Below are 7,859 nucleotides of genomic sequence, written 5' to 3' on the forward strand. Positions count from 1 at the left end.
CTTGTTAAGTGGTTTATGGTCTGACTATCCCAGCTAAACTGCTGGCCCATAAGGGGTAAGACTCAGCAGTGCCCGGCATAGCTTGGGTGTCTAAGAACACACAAAGGTATCAATTGTCCTGAGGGTGGCAACACCGGTCGGGCTACACTTTCAACTCCCATACTCCAGCCCAACTGTTTGTGATGAGCAATCTTTTGGCTCCAGGAGCTTGGAGGGGGCGATTCTTACCCCTGCTTGTCATAGTCTTCGTCAATCTCTTCCTAGCCCAGATTCTCACTGGGAAAGGAGTTTCCCCAGACTGTGCAATGGGGTGATATGCTGGCACCATCCCTGGTATGATGCTCCTGATAGGAATTAATCACTCGTGTGTGTGTGTGTGTGTGTGTGTGTGTGTGTGTGTGTGTGTGAAAATGCAAGCTTATTTTTTTTAAATTTCTACTTTTCTGGGCCTCATTTTACTTTATTTTTTAAAAAGAGTTAGGAATTGTTTGCAGTTAAAGGATCTTCCCTTTCCACACTAGTATAATTATGGCAAGAAACTCTGACGGTGCTTCATCAATTTGTGCTTTCCACATCATCATTTTAGGTTTGTGACCTCCTTCTTTTTCTTGAAGTGGCTGCATTTTCTCCTTGAAATCACTTGAAAAGTGGACAAATAGACTGTGCATGTGATGAATCCCAAATCAAGGAAGGTACTCTACTACCTGCCAAAAATTCACACATTCAGGACAGCAAAGACTGTCCCAAATTTTATGGTTTTGTTCTTTTGCCAACTTGCAACCCATGGAATTTTTAAAAACTGAATTTAAAAAATTTAGAGTCAGTTACAATTTACAGGAAGTTTCTGAGATAATATTGTGGGGTGGGAGGCATTGGGAGTGAAAAATCCGTAGATCTGAAATTGGGTCATCACTTCCCCTGTGGGTGTCAAGAGAGACTGAGCATCTTGGCAGAGACTTGAACTTTAACCTAAAGAGACAAAAGGCAGACTGATGCTTTTTGACATGGAAATGGCTCCCTTTGATCTAATGGTGATTTCAACTTGTAACGATGTAAAGGAATTAAGATGCAGGGAGAAATTCCAGAAGGACCCATGAAAGCTCCTAAGGCAGTGCCCTGTGTGTTCCTAAGTGAGCTGTCAGCTCTACAGAGGAAGCTGAAGTTTGCAAGCTCATCCCCAATCAGTGTCCTGGAGGGCTGTCCAGACTAAGGGGAACATAAGGGCAACACGCATGAGACAGTGCCAGTGTGCGGACAGCTGAGCTTGCAGGGAATTAAATGAGCAGTGTTGGAGACATAGGAGTCATTTCCATGGTCCTAAATTCTACTACATATCCATTACTTGATATATCATCTGGAGAACACATCACAGAATCTTGCTCCTTTTAAGCCACGTTTGCACGTGCATACCTGTATTTCTGAAGTTAGGTGGGAAAAAAGACATATGGGAGAAGTCCAAAAGGTGCTTTTGCAAGCTCCCTGTTGCATATTTTCTTGACAGCATTGTGAAGATAGTGTGCCACTTGGACAGAAAGTCATTGCCCTTGGGCCCTTGGAAAGAACTGAACACCTGCATGCACATGTAGAAGGCTGACGACATGTCCAGGTGCCTTTGAGGACAGCAGAGACACTCAAGCCTACAGACATTTTACCTTCATCAGGAGGGGCACCTTTAAATCCTTATTTAGAAAGTTAGATTACTTGACTGCTCGCACAAAGGATAGTTTGAAGAATAACTGAACTGCAGAGAACACCCAGATATGACAGCATTCAGGGAGATGGGTGAGTGACTGGTTGGAGGAACCAGGATATATTCCTGAGGCTCAGGGGCCTGCTGCCAGGACTCTTATTTAAAACAGGCCTCAGAATATGGGTGCCAGCAAGACCTGTCTCAGAATACTTTGGAATATCTTCATGATTTCATGGCCAACGCTGTACATTTCTGGATGCCAGCCTTCTGTTTGAAACTTGTCACTGTCACCTGAAGACCAAGCTGGCTTGTGGCTGTTGTCAATCCCATGTAGTTGTATTTTTCTCCCTGCTGAGAAGCCAGAAATGGATGCGCAGCTGAACCCTCGGCATATTGAGAAATTTCCTCACTCTTTGAATGAAAATGGTAGCAATTGCTTCAGTTAGGATGTTAGATACTTTTGGTTGAAATTAAAAACATAAATTCAAATTCTAGCTACCTAAACCATAAATGGAAGTATTGTCTTGAGTGACAATCTGTAGATAAAGTAGAATGATCGACACTACTAGAACTTCTCAAAATCTCCTTTTCAGGCATGTGACCTCTTGACGTTGGGCATGTCACATTACGGACAGCAAACATGATGTGTGCTTTCCTCTGGGGGAACAGAAGTGTGTGAGTCACTATGGTCTCTTGTGTTGATATGAGGGTTCCACAAGATCAAAGCAGCTGGGAATACCGAACCAGCACTAAAGGATGGTGTCCTGGAGGCCCACAGCTGAATGTGCACATGAGAAACAAACTTTTGCAAATCAGCACTGAAATAGTGGTTTAGGATGACCATGTATTCTTGCCCATCCTGGCTGGTACAGTTTTGAGAATGGGTTTAATTCAGGACTCAACAGTGTCATCATGCCTACTGCAGTACCAGACCTTTAATCCCACCATCAAGAAGGTCCCCAACAACTCTCCTCCCATCACGTTGGCCCAGTTCCTGAACAGAGCTTATTATTCAGGGAATGCCATAGACTTAGGTAAAGCGTTAACCATGGGGCAAGACTAGAGCATGGAATTACACTAACTGTGTTAGATTAATCAAAGTCAGCCCCTGGGTCTAGGGATGGGGATGTGGGAGAGAGTGGAAGAAGGTAAGGATTAGGGTGGAGGCTGAGTCACTTGCAGGGTCACTAATTGTCCAGTTAGTATTTAACCTATGTGTCTCCCTGACTCCCCTGCAGCATAGTAGAGGTTTCATTTTTCTCAATATCAATGAAACAGAGAACTGAATTCACAGTAAAGAATGGACCTTTGAAAAACAAAAGCTATTTTGAGTCCATTAAGAAAAGAAGAAAAAAAAGTTAAGTTGTGCAGTTTTTCAAGGAGTAGCATATAAATCAAGTGCAGTATCATAAAGTCTTATTAATGATACTTATTTTTATGGGACTGGTGATGTAAGTATGAGAGGAATAAGGAGTAGTGTGAAGGTAGCAAACATGAAAGATTCATGTAAAAATATTAAACCCACTTAACTGATGGCATAAATTGGAAGATACTTGTTTTTAGAATATTACCATGAATACCTAGATACCAATTGTACTATTTCAGTTTTAGTCCTTCCTTAGGTTATCTCTTTTTAATTGTACCCTTCCTGTCTGTATATTTTATATAATGGATTGCAAATTTTCTTTTCCCCAAAACTTACTATCCATTTTGAAATTCCTATAAAATGAATCTGTCAACAAAACTGAGTTTAGTTTGAGAACAGGTGTGAAGAAATGGAGTGATCTGTTGGATATCTCAGCTGTTCTTCCATCAGGATGGTGTCTCAAGCTTGTTTAAATATGCTACTATGCATTACTGCTATCACCTTCCCCACTTTATGAGCTTAAAATGTCTTCTACCTTAGTGGCAAAGTTTATGAAGAAAGTAAGTGAGCCTAAGAAGCATTAGAATAAAAGTAGGAAATGGTAAGGAAGGGCAAAAAGAGGAGAAGAAGTCACAAATACTGGATGCCAAATATTTAAAAGAAATATTAAATGGTACAGACAAAATGATTGTTGTGGCACATCAGTGTGATCATGATAAAAACATCACATTCACAAATGAAGTTAAATTACAGCCTTGTGTTACCAGCAGCTGTACAATGAAAGAAAAAGGAATACAACAGGACCTATTTGAGGGCTGTTCTTTTTTAATCCGATGCTTTGCTTATGGCTTCAGACTAGGGTTCAAGGCCATCTCTTGGAGTCTTAAGTGCCAAGAAAAGCAGACAGCCCACCAATTCCCTGAATTCAAACATGCATACCCTCAGGCCTTTACTACTGTATACTCTCCTTTACAACCCACTCTCTTGACCACCTTCACCTTCCAGCTTATCAGAGACCACAGATCCGTCTCCTTCCTCTTGCCGTCAAACGTTACTCAAGCAACTTTTCAATTAAGGAATAAAGTGTGGTTGATGAGTAATGGTCCCTTAAAGATGCCATGCCCTAATTCCTGGAAACTGTGTATATGGTACCCTCAATGTCAAAAGGGATTTTGCAGATGTGATTAAGGTTGTGGGCCTTGAGATGGGGAGATTATCCTGCTGTCCAGGTGGGCCCACTCTATCACATGTGTCCTTAAAAGTGGAGACATTTTCCTGGCTGTAGTTAGAGAGAGGTATGCCTTTGGAAGGCAGGGTCAGAGAGAGGTAATGTGGCTGGCTTTGAAGATGAAGGAAGAGGCCACGAGCCAAGGAATGCAGGTGGCTTCAGGAAACTGGCGAAGGCAAGGACATGGACTTTTCCTTAGAACCTCCAGAGGAATACAGTCTGCTGATTTTAGTCCAATGAGACCCCTGTCAGACTTCTAGACTACAGAACTAAAAGATAAAAATGTTCTATTGTTTCAAGCCAGCAATTGTGTGGTAATTTATTATAGCAGCAACAGAAAACTAATACAGAAAGCAATTCAGTTTTTACTTTCTATTAAAGTATAAATTATATGTAGTAAATTGCACAAATGTTGACAGCTGGGTGAATTTTTTACATATGCATACATGTAACCACTATATGGATCAGGAGATAAGAATCTTCCATCACTTGGAAGCTTCCTTCCTGACCTTTCCCAGTCAATACCATCTACCTCCCAGGTAACCACTATTCTGACTTCTATTACCAGAGATTAGTTTTGCCTGTTCCTGAGCTTCACATAAATGGAATTATTCAGATATACTTGTTTTTGTGTTTGGCTTCTTTTACTCAGCATATTTCTTTTTGAGATTTATCCACCTAGTTACATGTATCAACAATGTGTTCTTTACTGTGGTGCAATTTTCCATTATAAATATCTCTATTTATTCTTTAATGTATATTTGGGTTACTCTTAGCCTTTTGTTATTATAATAAAAGTACGATAGGCATTCTTGTACATGTCTTTTCTCTTGGATATATGTATAGAGGGGCATTTATATATCTTGGGTATATACATAGAGGGGCAATTTCTGAGTTTTGAAGTAGGCAATGTCAAGTTTTAATAGGTATTTGCAAAATTTTCAAAAGTTATTGGGAGACAGTTTACTCTCCACCAAAGTATGAAAGTGTAACTTTTCTCAAGTCCTCACCAATATTGGTATTGCCAGACTTTGCATTTCATTGATGAATAATGATGATGAACATTAATTTATATGATTATTGGGCATTTGGATATCCTTTGTAAATTGCAGGTTCAAGTCTTTTGTTCATTTTTATTTGAGTTGTTTATATTTTTATTATTTATTTGTAGGCATTATTTATATATTCTAGAGGAGTCTTTTGTCATATTTATTTATTGCAAATATATTGTTCCAGTTTGTGTATTGACTTTTCATTTCTTAATGATGTACTTTGTTGAACAAAGGTCTTCATTTTAGGAGTCCAAATTACCATATTTTTCTTTTGTGGTTAGTGCTTTCTATATCCTGTTTTTAAAGAGTCTTATCCTATCATAACATCATGAAGACATTCTATGTTTTCTCCTAAAATCTTGATTTTTTTTTTAGCTTGCACGCTGAGATATATGATCCATCTTAAATTAATTTTTGTTTAGAGTGTGAGATAAGAGTTAAGGTTTATTTTTTTCTCAGACAGATAGCCAATTGCTTTATTTATTAGAAAGACCATCTGTTTCTGACTGACTAGCAGCAGCGCCTTTGACATAAATCATGTGGGTGTCTATTTTTGGACTGTGTATCTGTTATACTTTTCTCTTTGTCCATCCTCCCTCCAATACCACTCTGTCTAAATTACTGTAGCTTTAAAGTAAGTCTTGAAATTCTTGAACTTTGCTTTTCTTCTTTAAGTGTTCTGTTCCTTCTAGGTCCTTTGCATTTCCACATATATTTTTGAATTAGCTTGTCAATTTTCTTCATTTAAAAAAAACTGGTAGATTTATTTGAATTCATCAGGCAATATGGGAAGAATTGACATACTAACAATGTGAGCTTTTCAATCTTACGAACATAGAATATCTCTCCATTTATTTCAGTCTTTTTTCATTTCTTTCGGTGAGATTTTCTAGTGTATTAGTCAGGATTCTCCAGAGAAACAGAACCAACAGGATGTATATATATATAGATATATATGTATGTATACACATATAGAGAAAGATATTTATTTTAAGGAATTGACTCATGAAATTGTGAAGCTTGGTAAGTCCAAAATCTGCAGGGTTAGCCAGCAGGCTACAGACCCAGGGAGGGGAGTGGTTGCAATTTAAGTCCAAAGACAATCATCTGGCAGAAATTCTTCCTGCTCAGAAGAAGTTAGTCTTTGTTCTATTAAGGCTTTCAACTGATCGGATGAAGCCCACTCATGTTACAGAGTATAATCTGTTTTACTCAAAGGCCACCAATTTAATTGTCAATATCATCCAGAAAACACCTTCACAGAAACATCCAGATATTTGATCAAATATCTGAGTACTGTGGTGCATCTAAGTTGACACATAAAATCACAAGTCCACCCTGTCAATTTGGCACCCATATGCATCTCCTTAAACAATACTTAATCTCCAGATAAAGAAAATAACAAGGTCATACTCTGCCTAATACTATAAAGCTATCCTACATACAACCAAAAATGCCTTTTCCCCAGAAGAGGACACAAAGTCCTTGGGTGATGCTTACTACTCTTCTTGATATCTTATAATTTAAATACTATCATGTAAAGTCAACAATACTTAAATATTCTGATATAAAGTCAACATATCTTATGTTACATGACAAGGAAATAAGAGAGGGAAGAAGTCAAAGATATTTGCTATACACACATACACACCCAGACAAACATATTCAGAACAAAATAAGGAAGAAAAACTCATGACAATTAAAGACCTCATTTTGGTAACTGGTCAGGTGGTTGTAGCTGGTATTTCTTCCACTACTCATTCTTTGCCCTCAGCAACTACCTCACATGATAATGTTTTTTTCAGCTGGAGAGATGACCCAAACCTCAATTCCTGAAGTGTCTGGGCCATTAATAGGCCTGCCTGAATTGGGTGGCTGTAGTTTTACATTGACCTTAACCACAGGGCATGAGATGCCCCAAGGAACATTCTCTTCTCTACCTCCATTGTAGATTAGTAGTCTAATTTCCTCTTGGTAGTCAAGATCAATCACCCCAGCCAGCACCGTAACTTCCTTCTTGTTGATTCAGAAGCATGAGGAACCTGGAGTGGTTCAGTGGCCATCTTAACTCCAAGTTCAATGAAATAATTGCTGTGTATCCGGGTGGAAGCATTTCTCTTTTTGGAACTAAGATTTTAGGCAAACAGAGCATATAAAGTCATGGGAACAGGCAACAAAAATTTTGCTAGTGGGTCACTAGAGGTAATAGTGGGTGGTGTCAATCTCATTTCTACCCCTTGATTCCTGGACCTATGAATTCTGACTATGTGGGAAGTAACACTATATACGGATTCAGAGCATATATAGCCTCCTAGAGAACCTTGCCCCAGCCCTGCAAGGTGTTGTCACCTAGCTGACGCTGTAATCTTCAAAAGACCATTCCACAGTTCTATCAAGCTAGCCGCTTTAGGATGATGGGGAACATGGCAGGACTAGTGAATTCCATGAGCATGGGCCATTGCTGCACTATTTTGCTATGAAGTGGGTTCCAGAATCAGAAGCAATGCTGTGTGGGATACCATA

Source organism: Tursiops truncatus, chromosome 2, assembly GCF_011762595.2.
Source record: "Tursiops truncatus isolate mTurTru1 chromosome 2, mTurTru1.mat.Y, whole genome shotgun sequence".
Taxonomy (NCBI): Eukaryota; Metazoa; Chordata; class Mammalia; order Artiodactyla; family Delphinidae; genus Tursiops; species Tursiops truncatus.